General features: G+C 40.1%; 1 protein-coding gene across 3 annotated transcripts in view; it reads right to left on the reverse strand.

Annotated features, from left to right (window-relative positions):
• The window catches only part of LIMS1 (LIM zinc finger domain containing 1), a 141,604-nt gene that overhangs the window by 77,938 nt on the left and 41,094 nt on the right, over window positions 1-22,572 (reverse strand). Inside the window, exon 1 of one of the 3 annotated variants that reach the window (XM_032351649.1) lies at window positions 14,186-14,345. The exons of 1 other annotated variant lie outside the window; for it this stretch is intronic. The gene's annotated coding sequence lies outside the window, so the exon portion shown is untranslated. Of the gene's footprint in view, window positions 1-11,893; window positions 12,213-14,185; window positions 14,346-22,572 lie in introns of those variants that run through there. One more of the 3 variants, XM_032351648.1, reaches the window with a different exon arrangement.

Raw genomic sequence — 22,572 nt, forward strand, 5'->3', positions numbered from 1 at the left:
TGCAAGAAGGAAAGTAGTGTTTTTTTTGTTGTTGTTTTGGTGGTTTTTGTTGTTGTTGTTGTTTTTTGACAGAAATCACAAGTAAGCAGAGCGGCAGGCAGAGAGAAAGGGGGAAGCAGGCTCCCCACCAAGCAGAGAGCCCAACTCGTGTCTTGATCCCAGGACTCTGGGATCACAACCCAAGCTGAAGGCAGAGGCTTTAAGCCACTGAGCCACCCACGCCCCCGCAGGAAGGTTAATTCTTATCTTGACCAAAAAAAGGGCACCTTTCTCACAGGAATCTTCTCTCTCTGGCTTTTAAGAAAAAGAGGGACAATCTCTCCCCACTCCAGAAACCTCCGGCCACAAACTCTTGTTCTTTTCCAGTGAACTTCTGTTCATAACAATCTTCCCCAATTTCCCCCAGCACCTAATAAAAGCAAACTTCCTTTGTCCCTTTGGACTTACCTGTGGTTTGCCATAATTTGCTTGTCCCAAATTGCAATTCCTCTGCTATTCCTGAATAAACTCATTTTGCTAGGAAAATAACTGCCTATTTTATTTTTAAGGTTGACAAGTGACACATAATAAATGTTAAATACAAAATACATATCACCATTATCATCAATATTTCTCCTTTCTCTCAATGCAAAGATTTTTTTTAAAATGCAACTCTGATCATACTATGGATCAGTTTAAAATATTTCTAGAGATGTCTATTTTATATGGGATACAGTTCAAAGACCTTGGCATAACACACGAGACATCTGTAGGAGTGCTGACAATACTGACCCCATCTTTGGCCCTCTATCATGTTCATGTTCAATCAATGACCTCTTTGGGGGCTGTGTTCCAGGTCCCTTGGGGATTAACATACATACCTCAGAAATGCCTGCCAAGGCCAGGATGGGGGGAGGCTTGTTTTGGCCTGTGTCAGAGATAACATTCCTAATGCACAGGTGGTGCTGTAAGATTTAATCAAAAGTTAGCTGTTGATTAGGTGCATGAAAGCCCTCTGGAGTGTGTACAGACCCTCTGATTTCACTATAGTGCCCTTCTGCATGTCCCGTTGCTCTATAAAATCTGTGGACTAAGGTCTGGACTTTATGGAAAATAACTGTGCAGCAGCCACCGGTCATCTTCTTATCTTCTGCAAGATTCCCCTCACCACTGCTGCCCCTGCCACCACCCCCACTGCCGGCAGCAAATTACCCTGAATAAAACTCTGTAAACTATGGAGTCACCTGCTTCCTCTTCAGGTCTCAAAAAAATGCCTTCTCAGTTTGGAAGACACTTCACTGTCCCTCCCTCACCTTCTAACAACATAACCCTTTACAATGTACTTACCTGCCTGTCTGGCCTCATTTCTAGCCATTTTCCCCCTTCCAACTATTAATCTCCTTCCCATCATAAATCCCTTTCCCCAACCACTGTTCCCCCAACTCAGCGCACTCTTTTGTGTGCCCATAAGGACAGGCAGGGAGAGTCAAAGAAGGCAGTGGGTTACACTAGATGGCTCCCATAAGGCCTCCACCACTATAAGGAGTGATCACATCCCCGCCCTGCCACCGTGGTGCCTAACTGTCCCACAGAAAGGCTGTCAGGCTCCTGAGGCCTCCCTCTGACTTTTCTGTCATTCTAGCTATTATATGGCCACCCACAAGTTTTCTGCAAAGTCTTTACTTTCTTTGCTTATAAATCAAAGCATATGCTTGTTTACCTCACAATCTTTCTGTATGAATTAAATAGGGTATTAATTAGAAACAAACTGGGAAAGGTAATAAAGTACTATAGCAACACTGGTCACTGAAAAGGCGTGACTTAGTATACTACTACTGGGTCACAGGGAAGTCAAAGAGTGATTAGCTCTTAATGTGTCTGCAGCAGAGAGCGATCCCCTACACGATTCTTTAAGCATGTTTTAAGGCATTATTACAAGCACATGCCAGGAAGTCATTTTTTGTTCCTAATCTTTGCTCCAAGGGAGCTATTCCAGCATTTGTCTCCTACCATCCGTAGGTGCCTAAGGCCATTTCCAAGCCTCCAGGCCTTATCTGACATTTCTACAGGCAGAAACTTTTGCCTTGAATTAAATCACTGGGTAAAAATATCACTCTTGCTTTACAGAATTAAAAAATGAGGTTTTAATCCTTATCAAAATCTCAATAAGGTTTTTGCAGAAATAGAAAAATCTATCCTTAAATTCATATGAAATTCTAAGACCCCAAAAAAGCCAAATCAATCTTGAAAGAAACCAAGTTGGAGGTCTCACAATTCTGATTTCAAAACTTACCACAAAATTCCAGTATCAAAACAGTGTGGTACTGCCATAAAGACAGAAACACTGACCAAGGGCACAGAACTGAGAGCCTAGAAATAAACCCTCACAAATACGGTTAAATGATTTTGGACAAGGGTGTCAAGCCAATTCAATGGGAAAAGGATTCTTTTCAACAAACGGGAAAATTTAATTTTTTATTTTCTTTTTTTAACAGCTTTTATTTATCTGAGAGAGAGAGAAAAAGAGACTGCGAGTCAGGGGAGGAGCAGTTGGGAGAGGGAAAGGTAAAGATTCTCAAGCCATGTGCAATCCTCAGGCCTTGATATCATGACTTAACAAGAGTCAGATGCTCAACAGACTGAGCCACCCACACCCCAAATGGGAAATATATCCACACACAAAAGAATGGAGCTTAACTCTTATCTCATACCATATACAGAAATTAACTCCAAATGGATCAAATAAAACTCCTAGAAGAAAACATATTGGAAAAGCTTCATGACATTGAATTTGGCAATGATTTCTTGGATAGGATACCAAAGGAAGAGGCAACAAAAGTCAAAATAGAGAATTGGGACTACCTCAACATTTAAAACTTCTGTGCATCAAAGAACATAATCAAAAGAGTTAAAAAAACAACTCATGGAATGGGAGAAAATATTTGCAATGATGTATTTTATAAGGAGTAAATACCCAGAATCTATAAAGAACTCATACAATTCAGCCACAACAAAAACCCAACCAGATTTTTTTTTTTAAATGGGCAAAAGACTTGAACAGACTTTTCTCCAAAGAAGGAACAGAAATGGCCAATAAGTACGTGAAAAGATGTTCAATATCATTAGTGATTAGAGAAATGCAAATCAAAATCAAAATGAGATACTACCTCACACAAGTTAGGATGGCTACTACTTAAAAACCAAAAAAGGGGGAAATAACAGATGTTGGGGATATGGAACAATTGGAAACCTTCTGCACTGTTGATGGGAATATAAAATGGTGCACTATGAAAAACAGTATAGCCATGCTCAAAAAATAAAAATCAGAGTTACCATGAGACCCACAATTCTATTTCTCAGTGTATCTAAAATAATTCAAAACAGGGGACTCCAAGAGATACCTGTACACCCATGTTCACAGCAGCATTGTTCACGATAGCCCAAAGGTAGAAGCAACACAAATGTCTATTGACAAATGAATAAGCAAAATGTGATAAATGTGATACATACACACAATAGAGTATTATTCAGTCTTAAAAGACTTCTGAGGCCTCCAACATGAATAAGCCTTAAGGACATTACACTAAGTGAAGAAAGCAAGTCACAGACCCAAATACTGTATGATTAAACTTCATATGAGGTATCTGAAATCTCCAAATCCATAGGGACAGAAAGGAAAATGGTGGGTGCCTGGGGCTTGGGGCGGAGGGAAATGTGAAGTTAAGAGGTTCAGTTTTACAAGACAAATAGAGTTCTGGAGATGGTAGCACAACAATGTTAATGTAAAAATGAGGCTCCAAGCTGCAAAGTGAGGGAACCTGAATGACTGCAAAGGATTTGAATTCATCCTTTTCATTTTTCGGGTGTAGGAATGGAATTAAAGTCCCACAGGTAACAGACCAGAGAGCAGGACCCTAGTACACAGCTTACTACCGAAACAAGACAAGAAAAAAAGAAAAAGTATAGTGAGTGCAAGTATAGTGAGAATAGACTGAAAGAAGTGACAGAAGTTAAGTGGAACATAGACATCAAAGTAGGTGGCACAATCACAGGAAGAGGATGAAGGGGAAATTCCAAGAACATTTTAAAATAATTCCTGTTTTGCTGCAATAGAAGTCTGCAACTATCATTTATCTTGCTCTGGGTAGAGCTGAAGGCTGTGAAAATTCCCATATAAGGTAGTTTGTTCATGGTTATTTCCTCAAGCAGACATTATAGCTCCCATCTTAAAAAAGCATTAGGCATGTGGAAGAACTGATTCTTTTGTCAACACCATGCATATATACATTAAAAGCTGTGGTTCCATTCTTAATGGTTAGTAGATTTGCCAAGACATGTCATTCCCCTGACTAAATATGGTTCAGTATCTAGCACCTAACGCCACAGTTTTCCTGTGGTTGTTACTAGTGATGGTGATAAAAACTGGTATGACTTTACCACTCTCCAAAAATGGCCCTTCAGTCAGTAATATGCCTTACATGATACGGTAATGACTTTCTTTCTTCTTCTTTTTTTTTAAGATATTATTTTTATGTAATCTCTATATCCATTGTAGGTCCTGAACTTACAACCCAGAGATCAAGAGTCACATGTTCCACTGACCGGTACCCTACATCTTTACTTTCTTAATTTTAATTTTTAATTTTTAAATTTTTTGATAAGACTTTGTTTATTTGAGAGAGAGAGCGAGCACAAGCAGGGGGAGTTGCAGAGGGCAAAGGAGAAGCAGACCCCAGGTTGAGCAGGGAGCCTGATGTGGAACTCGATCTCAGGACCCCAAGATGACCAGAGCCAAAGGCAGATGCTTAACTGACTGAGCCACCCAGGGGCCCCCTTTACTCTCTTAATTTTAAATTTTTATTTAAGTATAGTTGACATGCAATGTTTACATTAGTTTCAGGTATACAACAGAGTGACTCGACAACTCTGAACGTTCTGCTCTGTTTTTATTTGCTTTTAAAGAGCAGTCCTTCTTTTCGTGTATGGTACCTTTCTTCTATAGTTTTCCTAAGAGAAGCTGCTCTCTTGCCCCATCTTATTTCCTCCCAATGACTTCAAGGCAGAGCCTCTACCCTCAATTTTTTAGGATGAGTCCCAATACCTTTCTTGGACCCATGCTTATTTGATGCCACTATCTACACGCAGCAACTTGAAATGTGGCTAGCCCAAATCAAGATGTGCTATAAGTGTAAAATGGACTTGGATTTCAAAGATTTAGCTCACAAAATGTAAAATACCTCAATAGTTTCAATATGTTATATGATATGTACATAGTTTGGACATGAAACTGTTTGGTGTATGGAGATAAATATATTATGAAATTTAATTTTTCAGCTGGATGCCTGGGCGGCTCAGTCAGTTAATCATCTTCTGCCTTTCGCTCAGGTTATGATCCCAGGGTCCTGCTTTTCCCTCTCCCTCTGCCCCTCTCCCCTGCTCATTCATATTCTCTCTTTCAAATAAATAAGATCTTTTAAAAAAATTAATTTCACCTGTTTATTTTTGAACATGGCTACTAGAAAATTTTAAACTGTACATGTGATATGGCTCATGTTATGTGTTTACTGGATGGCACCAATCTAGATAATACAGTAAGCCTCGTTATGGAATAAAGAAATGTAGCCCAGAAAAAAAGGGGCAGTGGCAGCCTGGACTTTGTCTCCTATTAGCCAGGATAAATTTCTTCACCTGCAGGACAGATTCTTCATCTACAAATGTGGGCATAATAAAACCCCCTCACGGGCTGAAGAACTAACAGAAGGAAAGCCTTTAGCATTTACCAGCACAAAGTGTATTTCTCAGTAAATATTACTTTCCTTTTCTTTGAAGGTCTTAGAAAGCCCATGGACATGGTGAGTTGCTAATACAGTCATCTTGGGGTTCATGGAAAGTCTGGATCACAATTCTTTTTCCTTCCTTTCCACTCTAATTACTGTCATAGAATCACCCTTGCCAGGCAAGGCTGAGGGGTGTCTTCTAGGCAAAATCTATCCCCTTCCCCACACCTGCACTATTTATTCCCATTGTCCATTTACCTGCCATATTCTACCCTCCACCTCTCTACTGGTCCATGTGTTAATAAATCATTAAAATTAGGGTTAAAATTCTGGCTGTGGCTCATTTTCTTCTAAGGACCATTATCAATAGCTCATTGCTACTGACTAAATTTAAATGTAGCTTATTTCTAATTTTAGCTACTTCATGTGTGTACACTCCATTCTCCTAAGATGCATGGATACATCCTTTACTTCCCACTAGTGTCTCATCAGATACACAATGAATGAAGGACCCTATGATCGTCTGAGATATAAGCAAAATCAAGCTAAACACTGACTTTCAATGACTAACCAGGCCAATCAGGATTACAGGGAATGAAGAGCAGTTTCTTTGACTAAGAAATCACATCTGATTTGGCAGTCTGGGTTTATTTCTGGCTGATTCATCTGTGAAAAATTCTCTTATGGTTTCCTTCAAGCTTTTGCTAATAGTGTGCTGAGCTGGCAACCCTGAAAATATTCCTCTCTTGGATGATGCTATTTTCTTATTTTCTACCCAACTTTTCCCAAATACTTCCCATTATTTATTATAAATACCAATCCATCTGAAAGTCTGGCTTAAAGAAGTTTATTATGTATATGCATCAGTATGATCTAGCCTCTTGATCTTATCCCACCTGTAACAACTCCAGGTCCCAGTGAGGCTGGGGGATGGAGAAGAGGGACCAGCTCCTGACAGATTTCCTCCCTTTAGAAAAGATGGGGGGTGGTGACAGAATCAGAGGGGGAAAGGGAAACAACTGGTGAGGGAAAGAAAACATAAGAGAAGGGAACAAACTTTTGTAGCAACATGGACGGCACTGGAAGAGATTATGCTGAGTGAAATAAGTGAAGCAGAGAGAGTCAATTATCATATGGTTTCACTTATTTGTGGAGCACAGCAAATAGCATGGAGGACAAGGGGAGTTAGATAGGAGAAGAGAGTTGAGGGAAATTGGAAGGGGAGGTGAACCATGAGAGACTATGGACTCTGAAAAACAATCTGAGGGGTTTGAAGGGGCAGGGGGGTGGGAGGTTGAGGGAACCAGGTGGTGGTATTAGAGAGGGCACGGATTGCATGGAGCACTGGGTGTGGTGCAAAAACAATGAATACTGTTACGCTGAAAATAAATTTAAAAAATTAAAAAAAAAAAAGAAGGGTGACAGATTTAAGAAAGAAAAGAACAAAAGAGAGAGGAGAAAATCTCTGCAATCAATGGTATTCAGGCAATGGGAGAGTTTAAAGAGGTTCACACTTGATTAGAAAGAGAAAAATCATGAAGATCATCAAATACTCAACAAAATTTGGTTTCTTTCAACCTTGAGCTCTAGTAATTCTGGATCTTAAAGGAGACATGTCTGAATGATGCAGAGTCAAATAAAAAACAAAGGGAGGAAACAGTTTGGTGGTCCCTCAAAAAGTTAGACATAGGATTACCATATGGCTCAGCAATTCCAATTCTGGGCATATACCCCAAAGAACTGAAAATTGGGATTCAAACATATACGTGTACTCTTCTGTTCATAACAGCATAATTAATAATAAGAACAACCCAAATGTCCTTTCACAGATGAATGGATAAACAAAATGTGATATACCTATAGAATGCCATAATATTCATCTATAAAAAGGAAAGAAGTTCTGACACATGCTACAATATGGATGAACCTCAAAAACATTATACTAAGTGAAAGAAGCCAGACGCAGAAGGTCTTATGTTATATAAAACCACATATAAATATACAGGAGGCAAATTCATGAAAACAGAAAGTGTATTAAAAGTTATCATGGTCGAGGAAGAAAGAAGGGGAATTAATGCTTAATGGAATAGAGAGTATGTATTTGGGATGATTAAAAGTTTTTAAAACAGATCGTGGCGATAGTTGCACAGCATCATGAATGTAATTAACGTCACTGATTTTTATACTTAAAAAGGTTAAAATGGCATATTCTGTGGTATATGTATTTTATTACAATGAAAAAACAAGAGAGGAAGGAATGTTTCTTGACCACCTAAATCCCACCAAATATCTAGCCAGGATCCTTGTACATGTCAATTAATCATCACTAACTACTGATTAGGAATTATTGCCATTTACAGATGAGGAATCTTGTGACTGAGATATTTTATAATTTATTAAGAATCACACAAGTGGGGATCCCTGGGTGGTTGGATTGGTTAAGTGTCTGCCTTGGGCTCAGCTCATGATCCTGGAGTCCTGGGATCAAGTCTGCATGGGGAAAAATTCCTGCTCAGCGGGGAGTCTGCTTTTCCCTCTCTTTCTCCTCCCTGCTCCCCCAGCTTGTGCCCTCTCTGTCAAATAAATAAGTAAAATCTTAAAAAAAAAAAAAGAAGTCATACAGGGGTGCCTGGGTGGCTCAGTGGGTTAGGCCTCTGCCTTCAGTTCAGGTCATGATCTCAGGATCCTGGGATGGAGCCCCACGTCGGGCTCTCTGCCGGCAGGGAGTATGTCTCCCTACCCGCCGCACCTCCCACCCCCCGCTTACTTCTGATCTCTGTCAGATAAATAAATAAAATCTTTTTAAAAAAAATCTACGAGTGGTAGAAGGAAGATTTGAACCCACATCTGGTAGCTCTAAGACCCAGTCTTTCAACTATACCAAAGTGTTTGAAGGATAAACATACTCAGTGAATAAATACATGAATGAGAAAGGCAGCTTCTCCTTATAGGTCTGAAACTGTCAAATTAGTGACAAGAGAGATCATGAATGGTTGAATACAAAGAACTAGGTATCCAAATAGTTCCTTGGGCTGCAAAACTTCCTTCTGCATAGTTTTTAAGCCCCATAAATATATTGCTAAAAGAAGGGGCGCCTGGGTGGCTCAGTGGGTTAGGCCGCTGCCTTCGGCTCAGGTCATGATCTCAGGGTGCTGGGATCGAGTCCCGCATCGGGCTCTCTGCTCAGCGGGGAGCCTGCTTCCCTCTGTCTCTCTCTGCCTGCCTCTCCATCTACTTGTGATTTCTCTCTGTCAACTAAATAAATAAATAAAATCTTTAAAAAAATACATTGCTAAAAGAATATCTGCCTCTTCTCTCCCCTCCACCCAGAATATTTGGTAAAATTCATTATTCAATTTTTCAATTTTTCCATGTTCTATATATCCTATCCCAAACTCTCATCTGGGGTGGGAGAGTACCCATCCTCACCATCAACAATACCACCATATACCTGAAGCAATGTTTGGTATATAGTACTTTCCTATACATCACCTCATTTAATTCAATTAGCCACTCGGTAGGATATCATCTCCATTCTGTAGACTGGCAAACTATGCCCCCAAAGTGAAGCACTTACCTGGAGCTAAAATCTGACCGAGTATAGACACTGGGTAGAGGCTGTTAAAGAGGTGCTCTTAATATAATGCATCTTTCTTCTGAGAATGAATGGACCAATCAATGTGTTGGTAAGAACTTTAAGGTAAGATGTAATTAAAAATCATGGTAAGGTCTCTGCATTAAAAATATATACATAAGACTAAAAACACTTTTTGAAGTTCCCTTAACAGTTTCATTCTTTTCTCTGGGAACTCCTAGAGCTGCTGACATCAAGAAACAATCAAGGAGACGTAATATTCCTTGCTACCCACAGTAAAGCCCTGATTCAAGTGCCCATCACATCACTTGTTTCAGACCTCTAATGCAGGATGTTCACATATCTGTTCCTACCAACTGGAACTATTTCCCAGTCATCTTAGTATCCCCAGAACTGAACACAGTGCTTAGCATGGAGCAAATGAGTCAAATGTCAACTGTGTGAAGGAATTGCTGATACATTCCATTCAGTTTTAGCAATCTCCACTCTCTGATTCTCCAAGTCCATCCTCTACACTGCAATGTTACCATATCCCTTCCCTGCAAAATCACCCCAAAACTTTATATTGCATTCAGTACTCCAGGTGCACTCCCTATCACTTTTTAGAAAAACTTTTAATAGATTTTATTTATTTGAGAGAAAGAGAGAGTGAGAGAGAGAGCATGAGAGGGGAGTGGGTCAGAGGGAGAAGAAGAGTCCGCAGGGAGCCTGATCTGGCACTCAATCCCAGGACTCCAGGATCATGAGCTGAGCCGAAGGCAGTTGCTTAACCAACTGAGCCACCCAGGCGTCCCTCCCTGTACTTTTATCCCACAAACAACTCTTACATCCTAGCACATTAGGTGTCTTTGAATTTCTTGGATTCATTCTACACTCATTTACGAGCACTCTCATAGTCACTGGGGATACAAGAGAGAACATGAAAGACAAAGCCCCTGCTTCATGGATCTTATAGTCTAGTGGGAAAGGGCGAAAAAGACATGGTATCTGAAAGAAAGAGGAACCAAGGGCAGGGCACACATCAAGTATGCCCTTGCAAACCAGAATAAGGACTCCAGGTTCCATTCTAGATGAGGTGGAAAGGCACTGGAAGATTCTGAACGGAGAAGTAAACTGACCTGCAAACCTTTGCTCAAGATTTCACCAGCTGAGGGGGAGAAAAAAAAAAAAGATTTCTCCAGCTGTGGCTAGAAGAACACTCTTTTCCATCATTTTTAAATGTTGAAATTATTCATTCTTCGAGGCCCAATTTAATAATCAGCTGAATGGTGCTGTCCCTGAGAATTACAGGTCACTTCTTTTGGTTATCCCCCGAAACCTGACAGTACTCATGTTGGTCTGATTATTCCTGGTTAGTTGTATGTAATTTTTTTTTTTTTTACACAACTGTGCATATGTTTACCCAAAGTATCTTATTCATTTTTTTTTATTTTATAAGCCATGCACAGTGCCTTGTTGTTGCAAACTTAAGTATGTATCTTTTCTATTAATTTGCAAGATCAAAGCAAAGTGATCATCCTCTTTTTAACTTTTTCTTTGTCCTTGAAAAAAAATAATTGTTTTCCTAATGTTATAACTATTCCATATTTTACAACTATGTGTTTCCATATAAAAAACATATATCTAGGGCGCCTGGGTGGCTCAGTGGGTTAAGCCGCTGCCTTCGGCTCAGGTCATGATCTCAGGGTCCTGGGATCGAGTCCCGCATCGGGCTCTCTGCTCAGCAGGGAGCCTGCTTCCTCCTCTCTCTCTTTCTCTGCCTGCCTCTCTGCCTACTTGTGATCTCTCTCTGTCAAATAAATAAATAAAATCTTTAAAAAAAAAAAAAACCATATATCTACAAATATATAACCTATATAAAATAAGAAAGTCCCTTATACATCACCCCATTCTATATCACAGCTATCTTCCCCTCAAGATTACAATACTCCTGGAGATTGACTGAGAAATAAATGTTTTCATAAATACCTTTAAATCTCTAAGGAAGTTCATTGTGTAAGGCAGATCATGTGTAAGGCACAAGATCCTTTTAAGGGGTAATAATCACTTCTCAATAAATGTCTTACAAATGTAGATTTGGTGCATTAAGGTTGCTTTTTTTACACAGACTTATACAGGTTCATGAATAAGTCTCAAACAGTTATAGTTGCTCTTCCCACATCACGGCAAGACACATATTCACTAACCATAGTGTTAAACAGTATAGGATTGTTTATTTTAAGATCCTACACAGAATTTGGGTTAAAAGTATTTAATGTAATAAAATGACAAGAAGCATTACTATAAAAATACTCCATGTCTCTGCAGGGCCATAAAGTATATGGCACTAAACACTATCAAGGTTGTTAATGTTTTCTCTGCAAATATAAGGGTATAGCCTCCCTTCCTCACCCTCTTTGAAACCAATAAAACATAAAGTCGCTTTTACATATACTCAGTAATTAAATATGCACCCGCAGGAAGTTAAGAACCACAACCATTACACTTTGTAGCAGTGAAAAGAAAAATTTAATTAGTATGGCTAAAAGCTACTATAACTTACCCAAGATTGTTCCTGTTATTGGATATGCAAGTTTATACAAATATCTTTTCGATGAATATCTTCTCTCAAACTTCTACTCCCCTGCTTTAATAACTTTGTACACACAGCCCCAACTCTGCAAAAGCAAGTCGATATTCCAAGCACTTTAACTGATGTGCCTCCAGACTCTCTTACTCTCACCTCAAGAATAAAGCAACTCCTTTCTGATACTTCTGCTCTTGTTTTCACTCATTTATCAGGGCTTGGGCAACCAGTTCCAGATCAGTGAATTATCTTTAAAAGCTCCTGTTTCCTATACTGTATAGTACTTCCTCATCTTAACCTTGTGTCTGTTGCCTTGAGCTATATTTAAGCCAATGAAACTAAGTTGAGGGCTTTTTTTCCTGCATTCAGACAAATCATGTGACATGGTGTGTTACACGATAACCCCAAAGTTCTGAAGCAATAAGGCAACACCCCTAAATGTCATAAGTCATATCCTGTTAAGCTGTTTTATGTACCTTACTAAGTTAAGAAATTCATCCATAAACTTGTTGAAAGCATTTGTACTGTGCACAAAATATTTAGGAAAAAAACAACAACAACAACAATAACTGATCAGCACAGAAAGAGCCTCTACCCTTTTGGATCTTAAAAGTATCTACATGTTTGAATTATTAGAGCTTTTTCTTCTTCTCTAATGTTTTACCACTTCAGTGTTGAGTGGCTGGCTTTATTTTCTCTTCCTGGTGGCTCAGTCCAAGTTTAGAGACAGGCAGGCCAACTCCAGCAGACTGAGCCGGGGAAACAGCTCCTTCAGTCCCAGATATCCTTGACAAACAGTACAGGGAAGGAGTAGAGCCAATGCTAATGAGGCCTCACACACCCGACTGAGTCACCTCCCAGGACTCCTGGGTGCCAAGTTTCCACTGAGGAATAATAAAGGAATCTCTGGCTGAGAACGAGGAACTCAGGAACACTAATTACAGCCTTCCGCTTCCATAAATGATGACTTCCTTGCCCTGACTCACTGAGAATACTAAAAGGAAGTTCCTTAAGCAATTTCTTTATTATAAGGCAGTCAATTTTAGAATGATAACAGCATTTCTCAGTTATAGGTGAATCTTTAAAATCAAGAAGACAACGCCTCACCTTTGCTTGTTAAGCCAATACTAGAGACTGGGTACTGGCAGCATTGTGAGATGGTGACAGCAGAAGGGCAGAAGTGAAAGGCATCCTGAAAAGCCATCTACCCCACAGGGAAGCAGTTTGCTGTCTGGAGAGGTGAAAGAGCTCACCTAAGGCAACAGGCAGAGTGAACTCTAAACTTCAGGGTTCTGCACAGCACTCCCAGAGGGCATCTCACAGGCTCTACTTTCATGGCTCACTCTAATGCCCCACCATCAGAACTAGGTTTGGACTTCAAACACAATACTCAACACTGTACAGTTCCAGCCAGAGGACTCTTCTGGTCCTGATTTACTTACTTTCTTTTGGGGGTATGTGAGTGGGATGTAGAAGGAAGCTGGAAATACAAAAGTTGTTTGTGGGTAAGAAGCAGCCACCCCCAATTCCCACCGGAGACAGGACTATACCAGATAGAAACCCTGGAAAGCAGCCACCATCACTCTTGGGAGAAGGAAAATAGAACGGAAGTCTTCTGAGCAAGATTCCCAGCATATGGAATTCTCTTCAAGAAAGTAACTTATGTTACTGCAATTAAAATCTAAAAGAGGCAAACATCTGCCATTTCTTTGTGTCCCAGCTCTACTGATCACCATGCACCATGAAGGAAATAGGGCGGTGTGATGTACAAAGGGGCACACATGCTTAGATCAGCAGAAGTCTATCTTAAGTCCTTCTAGCTACCATCTCATCCCCTCCTCCTCTCTTTGGACAAATTTTTCTAGGCAAGAGCAAACCCAGAAAACATTTTTCAATCTTTATCTTACTTTTGACATTTATAAACAAGGCTTTCCTGTAAATTTTCAAATCAGTACCCTTGGGAGCGCCTGGGTGGCTCAGTCGTTAAGCATTTGTCTTCAACTGAGGTCATGATCCCAGGTCCTGAGATTGAGCCCCATGCCGGCAGGCTCCCTGCTCAGCAGGAAGCCTCTCACACTCCCCTTGCTTGTGTTCCCTCTCTTGCTGTGTCTCTGTCAAATAAATAAATAAAATCTAAAAAAAAAAAAAAAAAAAAAAAAAAGAAGCAAACAAACCCTACATTCCCTGGCCTGCCAGTCCTCGTCTCTGGATACTCCCTGCCACTCACTTTATACAACCCAGCAGTGATACCTGCCATGCAGGCCTCACCTCGATGCTGCTGCTTATGCTGGCTCCTCAGCCTGGAAGATCCTTCCATCTTCCCCTTGCTGATTCTAATATCCTTGTACGACAGAAGTGAAGCATCACATCTTCAAAAAACCCTGTTCCAATCCTTCTCTAGTCCCGTTCTCCGGTCTGCATCAGGGGCTCCTCGTCAGGGCTCCCATGAGGCTCTCTCACTTATAACAGCTTCTTTTTCTAACCCATGTAAGGGCAAGAACTGGACTCCTACTTATCTTATACCCTTCGAGGCTATGCCTTCCAAACACACAAGGAACTTAATGAAAGCTTAAACTGAGCATCCAAGAGAGGCAGTAGTTCTTATCTTACAGATAAGGAAAATGATGCTCAGAGAGGGTACATCTTAAAAGCCATCCATGGAGAAGACTAAGAAGGGAACTTAGAATGCAAAAATATACTAGCTAAATTGAAATCTTTTTCTTAAAAGCAGAAAGCCTCTCAAAGCTAAGCATGGTGAGAGCAGAGAATGTGTCTACATTTTTACTATTGTTACCCTAAAACCTGACAAGGTGTTATTTCACACACAGGGAATATTTAATAAATACTGGGTGGCTCGCTAAGACTGTACACAGACGGTCACTGTCACTTATATAATGTGCAGGAGTGGGTCTGCTTCTTTCCAGCAGATGGAGCTATAGTCCCATATGATCACCAGCTATAGTTTGGGTGACTGGTAAAAGAATCAGCCTCTTTCATGGATCCTTTTCCATGCTTCCTTTTTCCTTTATAAGTCTCACACAGATAAAAAGAAATCAGCAGGGGTGCCTGGGTGGCTCAGTGGGTTAAGCCACTGCCTTTGGCTCAGATCATGGTCTCAGGGTCCTGGGATCGAGCCCCATGTTGGGCTCTCCACTCGGCAGAGAGCCTGCTTCCCCCTGCCTACCTGTGATCTCTCTCTGTCAAATAAATAAATAAAATCTTTAATTTAAAAAAAAAAAAAAGAAATCAGCAGACATATATTCCATAGAATATTCTCTGAATGGACACAGATCCATTTTGTAACTTTTTCAATGCCTTTGCATATCTTTTTCTCTCTGGCCTTTTAAAAAATCTGGGATAATCTCACCCAATCTGATTCATCCAAACTATCAAGTACTACTGAATGTCTACACCTTTCTACATGTCTCTTAGGTCCTTCTTTATGAAACACATTTATAACCCAGCAAGTTCATCATGTTCATCCCTAGACACATGCCTTCCCTGGTATCTCTGACCTATTTCACTTAAGAAAACATTAGTTTACCAATCAACTCTCACTTAAAAACATAATACAAAACAAAAACCTTTTCAATATATATTTTTGTAAGATTTATTTTAGAGAGAGACACAGCGGAGAGGAAGTGGAAGGGAGCAAAAGTCTTAAGCAGACTGCACTGAACCCCTATGCAGGGCTCAATCTCATGATCCTGAGATCACAACCTGAGCCAAAACCAAGAGTCAGATGCTTAACTCTCCCATCCAGGCACCCCTCAATATATCCTAATTGCTATCTTAAAGGCTTTGAGTTTCTAAACAGGATAAAAAAGAAATTAATACTACCTATGAGAGTACAGCTTACAGTAAAATCCTGAGCAAACTTCATTTTTTACTCAACTTAAAAATTTCATGGCATTCCTGAAAAACTTAGTGTTGACTGAAACTGTGCAAAGGTACTCCATGATTATATCTAAAATAGAACTGGGGGGGGGGGGGGGCGCTTGCCTGGCTCAATTGGTTAAGTGTCTGTCTTCAGCTCAGGTCATGATCTCCAGGTCCTGGGATGGAGCCCTGAATCAAGCTCCCTGTTCAGCAGGGAGTCTGCTTCTCTCTCTCTAGCTCTGTCCCTCCCCACCACTTATTCACTCCCAAATAAATAAATGAAACCTTTTGAAAAAACAGAATTAGGTGCTTTGCTCAGATAATTATAAAAGATTTTCTTTTTCCTTTTTAACCTGCACCAAAGTCCTGTGGATGCAAAGCTGATGACATATAGCATCCCTGGCCCTAGCCAACTCAATGTCTATGTGCCCCGTGCCCAAACCTTCAAGGTAACAAAAAAATACCCCACAAGTTCCCAGTTGCTCCTTAGGAAACAGTTCTAGCCCTACTGAGAACTAATGACCCACAGGATTTCTGAGGCCAAAAGTGTTAATTGAAGTATCTGAAGGGGGGTGCCTGGGTGGCTCAGTGGGTTAAAGCCTCTGCCTTTGGCTCAGGTCATGATCCCAAGGTCCTGAGATCAAGCCCCAAATCAGTCTCTCTGCTCAGCAGGGAGCCTGCTTCCCCCTCTCTATCTGCCTGTCTCTCTACCTACTTGTGATCTCTGTCAAATAAATAAATAAATAAAATCTTAAAAAAAAAAAAAAGTATCTGAAGGAACCACCTGTCAGGATGTGACATGAACCATGACTGATTTAATACTGAATACTATTAAAACACTGTAACTAAAAAACTTCCAATTACAATTTAAACTTTTTAATCAAGTAAGCCCCCAATTTTCAAATATTTTCAAACTCAGATGAAATTATGTCCAAAAAATAGTGTCATAGAAAAGGCTTGTCTAATCAAAATAATATCTAAGAAAGATCCTAAACAGCAATACTTGGTCCTAAATGTTCCTAGCTCTGGGAGTCTTTTTGAGATTGAGCAAGGTACAATCCCCTATATCACTCAGACCTGAAAGTGTCCAAAGTATAAGAGCATGAGAGAGGGATGCAGCTTATAAATTTCCATGGCAATATTGTGGGAAGACTCTAGCTGTCCAAGGACATGACAGGAAAGGGATAATCCTAGGATCTGTCCCTATATCAGACTGAGAGGACCCTGATGGCGGAACTGGAATCCCAGAAATAACCAAGTGTGCTTAAGTTAAACATGGTCCTGCTTAGGTATGTCAACTGAACAAACACTTCAAAACTGAATGAAAGCCCTGTTCCCTGCCTGAAACGAACTCTTCTCCACACAAAGCACCACCATTTAGTCACTCATCCTCAGGACTATCCTCAACTCCTCAAACATCCCCACAAACCTCCCAATGTCCAACTGCAAAGTCCTTTCTCTTCTGCCTTTTGATTATCTTGGGTCTATTCACATCTTTATCTCCCTGTGGACAATATCTGCTTCTGGCACCATCAGTTCGCCCTTAGATTATTATAATATCATCTAACAGGTCTCTGGATTTCCACTCTTCCCTGATCACAGTATGCACCCCCTTTACATACAGTTGCAACACTGCCTCTGAGGCAGTGCACCTCCCTTCCTCTACTCTCTGTTTCAGATCTAGCGCTCCTGATCACGGAACAGGCAACTGACTAGACAGTGTTTCTTCTTATCCCTGGCCATGGGGACTGGTTCTGGTTTGGGCACTGGATCTGAACTAAGCTAATCAGATTCTATTTTTCAATAATTAGAAATCTGAGTAGAGACTAATTCTCAGAAGGCAGAATAAGTCAACTAATGGTATCACTCTAGAGAGAAGACCCGCAGGTTGTCTGCAGAGATGCCAAGAGTTGCTCTAGCCGTTTATCCTCTCAGAGACCTCAATGTTTAGCTCTTTCTACAGTCCCCTGAGACTCTTTCCAATAAATGCCTTTTAGCTCATGTTCGCCAGAGTCAATTCCTGTTATCCATAACCAGGGAACTTAAGTAACGATAAAAGCAGTCTCAACCTCACACAAGACCCTTCCTGATCTAAGATGTCTCTGCTCCCACTTCCATTGCCAAGGTCCACTTCCCACTTTACACACTCTGAACCAACTATGGGGATCTGCCGCAGCTCAGCATCATTTGTTCTCGTCCCTTCTGTTCTTCCTGCCTAGAATGGCATCTCTGGATGAATCTCATCATCAGGTGGGATGCAGCCCAGATGTCACTTCCTCTGGGAAAATTTCACTTAAGCCCCTCAGACTACTCATGCTCTCACAGGGCCTGGTACTAATACTCCTGAAAAAAAGCTTAAGGCCCCACAATTTGTTGCCCGATTCCTTATTAGTCTAAACCCAAATGGAAGTTTATTACAAGTGGTGATTCTTACACACAAATGTATCCCCACGCCTATGTGCACGCCTGCCAGAGAGCAGATTCTCAGCCTCGAAGAAATGAACAAATTAAGAAATTAGAAGTTTAAAAATAAATATTTTCGGGGCACCTGGGTGGTGTCCAAATCTCGGTTTCAACTCAGGTCATGATCTCGGGGTTGTGAGATCAAGCCCTACATCAGGTTCCACACTGAGCATAGAGTCTGCTTGAGGTTCTCTCTCCCTCTGCCCCTCCTACTCATGTTCTCCCTCTCCTCTCTAAAATAAAAAAATAAATCTTTAAAAATTAATGAATTAATTTCTTTAGAATCAAGAGGTCCTGCACATTCCATGTTAAATTCATTTTAATATTAATTCACATTCAAAATAATTTAATTATGTGTTCGCTTTGTGAAAATTCATCAACCTGTGTGCTTAAGATTTGTGTACTCTTTTGTATGTATATAAAACATTAACAAAAATTTTAAATGCATTTAACATACCTGAAAACCACAGCTTCAGACTAGGTAAAAAGTTCAATATGCATGGAAACACCAAATAATGGTGGAAGGTGCCCTGATTACAAGTAAAAGTCCCTGGGTTACAGTTTCTTAACTGCACCACTTATTAGCTGTGACATCTTGGTTCAGGCAAAATATCTGACATTCATGGGGCGCCTAGGTGGCTCAGTGGGTTAAAGCCTCTGCCTTCGGCTCAGGTCATGATCCCAGAGTCCTGGGATCATGCCCCAAACAAGGCTCTCTGCTCAGCAGGGAGCCTGCTTCCTCCTCTCTCTCTGCCTGCCTCTCTGCCTACTTGTGATCTCTGTCTGTCAAATAAATAAACAAAATCATTAAAAAAAAAAATTAAAAAATTTTGATATTCAGCTTTAGCAACTACAATAATAACCATTCTGTTTAAATCTCAGGCTACACAAAGATAAAATGAGATCATAAACATAAAAAGCCAAATAAGCTTTTTTTTTGGTCACAAAATTCTTTATAATTTCAAAGAGAGTTTTAGCTGAAAAATAAAAATCAGTTCTATAAAAATACTACATTTTGGCATGAAATTGCCTGCAAAATCCCATGAATGCATACCAAAAAAGGAGATATAGGATAATGAATCCAGGGTGCTAACCTGAAATTCAAGATTGAATTTATTCTTGAGGAATAAAGAAAGGACACCTCTACAGCATCATGTTTTTTGGGCACCGGATTAAAAAACTATTTATATTTCATGAACTAAAACAAACATTTCTCATACTTATGACAGCTGAGATGCTTTTGAGAGTTCAGCCAAAGCATTAAGCCTTCTGGTTAAAGGAACCTCTGTGAATGGGGGGCAGGAAAGCAGAGATATTTCATACTCCACATGGTAAAGATCTTATCATACCACCAAGTTATACTTTTAACTTTAATACTGCAAAACTATTTCAGAATAAAAGTGCTTCTATTTAAAGAGAGTATATAACAAAATAGGATTGAGTATATGGTTAGAAATACATGAAAAGTTTTACAAACTCAAGTGCAAAGGATGTGTTCTGTTAAAAACTGAAGATGGAAGATGAACTGAGTCATAATTAGAAATTATTGGTGACTAACTGGCAATTTATTATATACTTCCCTACAGTGTCAAAACATGTACAAGCTCATAAGTGCAATTCAACAGTCACTTGGTAAGAAAGAAAAATAGATATATTTTATTTCCCAGGAAAAAAGAGCTTTTCTTTAAGATTTTATTTATTTGACAGAGAGCGAGATCACAAGTATGCAGAGAGGCAGGCAGAGAGAGACGGGGAAGCAGGCTCTCTGCTGAGCAGAGAGCCCGATGCGGGGCTCAATTCCAGGACCCTGAGATCACGACCTGAGCCAAAGGCAGAGGCGTAACCCACTGAGCCACCCAGGTGGCCCAGCTTTTCATTTTTTAAGAGTTGCATTTTAAGTTCCCCAAAATGCTAAACAGTAGTTTAAAAACACATGAAGCACCATTTTCCTCGTACTTAAAAAGTGAAGCATTATAATACAGAGAAATTGTTATTTGTTTAGAATGTGAATGGGTAGGGGCACCTAGGTGTCTTGGTTGGTTAAGTGTCTGCGTTTGGCTCAGGTCATGATCCTGGGGTCCTCGGATAGAGTCCCATGTTGGGCTCCCTGCTCGGTGGGGAGCCTTGCTTCTCTGTCTCTCCACTCATTCTCTCTCTCTCTCTCAAAAATCTTTTTAAAAAAAATATAAATGGGTAAAAACAGTAAAAATTAACTTCTGAGCCAATGCAAGTGTTAACTTATTATTACTCACTTCGTACCACTAAAACAGAGGGGTGAGTGGTAAACAAATACCTGTAAATTGAAAACTTCCCTTCATTTCCATTTCAACAAATGTGTAGCCAGTGATTACCACGAAACTTACTGTTGAGGGCACAGAGCACTAAGGATGAGTAAGACAAAGCTCCTGGCCCAGAGTAACTTCCCAGACTATGAGATACATACAACACACATCACAGTATTCTAAGAAACAGCTGAGGTAGTGTTGGCAAGGAGCTGTAGCATAGAGCAGCAGAAAGAGATGCTTTAGAGAGTAACTGACTGAAATGAGTCTATGTTGGTTGTTCCCACAACGCAAAGGGAGGGAAAGAAAAATTCTCAGGGAAAGGAATAACAAAAAAGCACCACCTGCTAGTACCTGCTAGTATAGTGTGCTAAGACCCAGGATACAAAAAGGAGACAGTTTCACTGCTTTTAACGAGCTTACAGTTTAAGGGAGACAAGGAATGGTCACCGATTATATAACAATATGCTCGGTGTACTGACAGTTCTGAGAAATCATACTGTATTCTGAGAAGTTCAAAACCATTTTCAAGAAAATCTGGACATATGAGTCAAGATCAAACCACAGGGTCAGGAAGTGTGAGGCAGTAACAGAAATGAGTATCCTTACTCGGGGTGGTCAAAAAACTCCTGTTAGGAAGCACTTTTCTCCCTAAGCAAAGGAACGCTCCCTGTCCTTTGAGTACTGATCTCTCTCTCTCTCTGACATTTACCATATGCTGCCATGTATCAAAATAAATCCAGACACATGTTAACTAGATTTACTGCAGTGATCACTTTGCAATATATACAAATATTTAAATATTATGTTACACACCTGAAACTAATATAGTATGTCCATTATAACTCAATATAAATAATTAAATGAAGGGAGAAAGGGAAGGAGAGAGAGAGCAAGGAGGGAAGGAAAGAAAACAAAAAAGAACAAAAGAAGAGAGGAAAAGAGAAGAGAAAGCAAGTGAACCAGTTTATTTTACTTCTCCCTACTAGATTATAATCTAGACTAGGAGGTTTGTTCCTTACCTTAAATTGAATAATTGGGACTGACTTGCTATTGAAAGTTCTAATCCAATCTCCTCACAGGACAAATAAAACCTAGTACCCAGTAGAGCTCTTGTTCTCCTGCATAAATCCTAAAACCTTATTAAAAAACAGAGCTAGGTGTGCCTGGGTGACACAGCTGGTAGGTGTCCAACATGTGTTTCAGTTCAGGCCATGATCTTGAGCACAGAGTCTGCTAAATAGTCTCTCTGTGTCCCCCTCTGCCCCTCCTGCTCCTGCTCTCTCTCTCTCTCTCAAATAAATCTTAAAATAATAAAAAAAAAAGCTAAAATGATTAGGGAAAACCAATAATGGATAATTACCCTCTGTTACTGCTATAATTCTAACATTAACATCAAGACCAGGCCTCTCCCCCACATCCCATCCCTTATCTAGAATCCTGGCCTCAGCTGCCCTTGGTTCCTAATGCAGGTGTAGAGCATGTGTGCCTATTTGCATTGTCTTGTTTTTTTTCTGCACTGTTAGCAGTCTCTTTTGAGTTGGTTTTGGCTATAGAATCAAAACTGCTATATCCTATGCTTATCCAAATATCCAAAAGGAATACCACCGCACTGACACACACATGCACACAAAACGACAGACTAAATAACCCCGATGACTCAAGACTGACTTCTGGAATAGTCATTACAAATCAAACCATGAAATTCTTTAAAGAAAAAAATAATGCCTAAGGGAAGATGGAGAAAAGGAGAGCTGTAGCTAAAGCTAGACCTGTGAAAGTCAGTGTTCAGTCCAGTCCAGCAGCCTGATGACAACAAAACATTATCAAATGTAGGAATAAGAAGTCAGGGAAGAGACGGTATGGAGAACTGCATCAGACCAAAATGGCCCCCAGGAGATTTCAAGGAGAAATGTTTTCTGATGAAAAAGAAAGGAAAGAACCAAAAACATGTGGATGGCTAACATAGCTTTAAACAAAGAAGTAACTGTCAGTGCCTGCTATGTGTGGGTTCTCTGTGATCCTTAAGGG

This window comes from Mustela erminea, chromosome 7 (genome assembly GCF_009829155.1).
Source record: "Mustela erminea isolate mMusErm1 chromosome 7, mMusErm1.Pri, whole genome shotgun sequence".
Classification (NCBI taxonomy): Eukaryota; Metazoa; Chordata; class Mammalia; order Carnivora; family Mustelidae; genus Mustela; species Mustela erminea.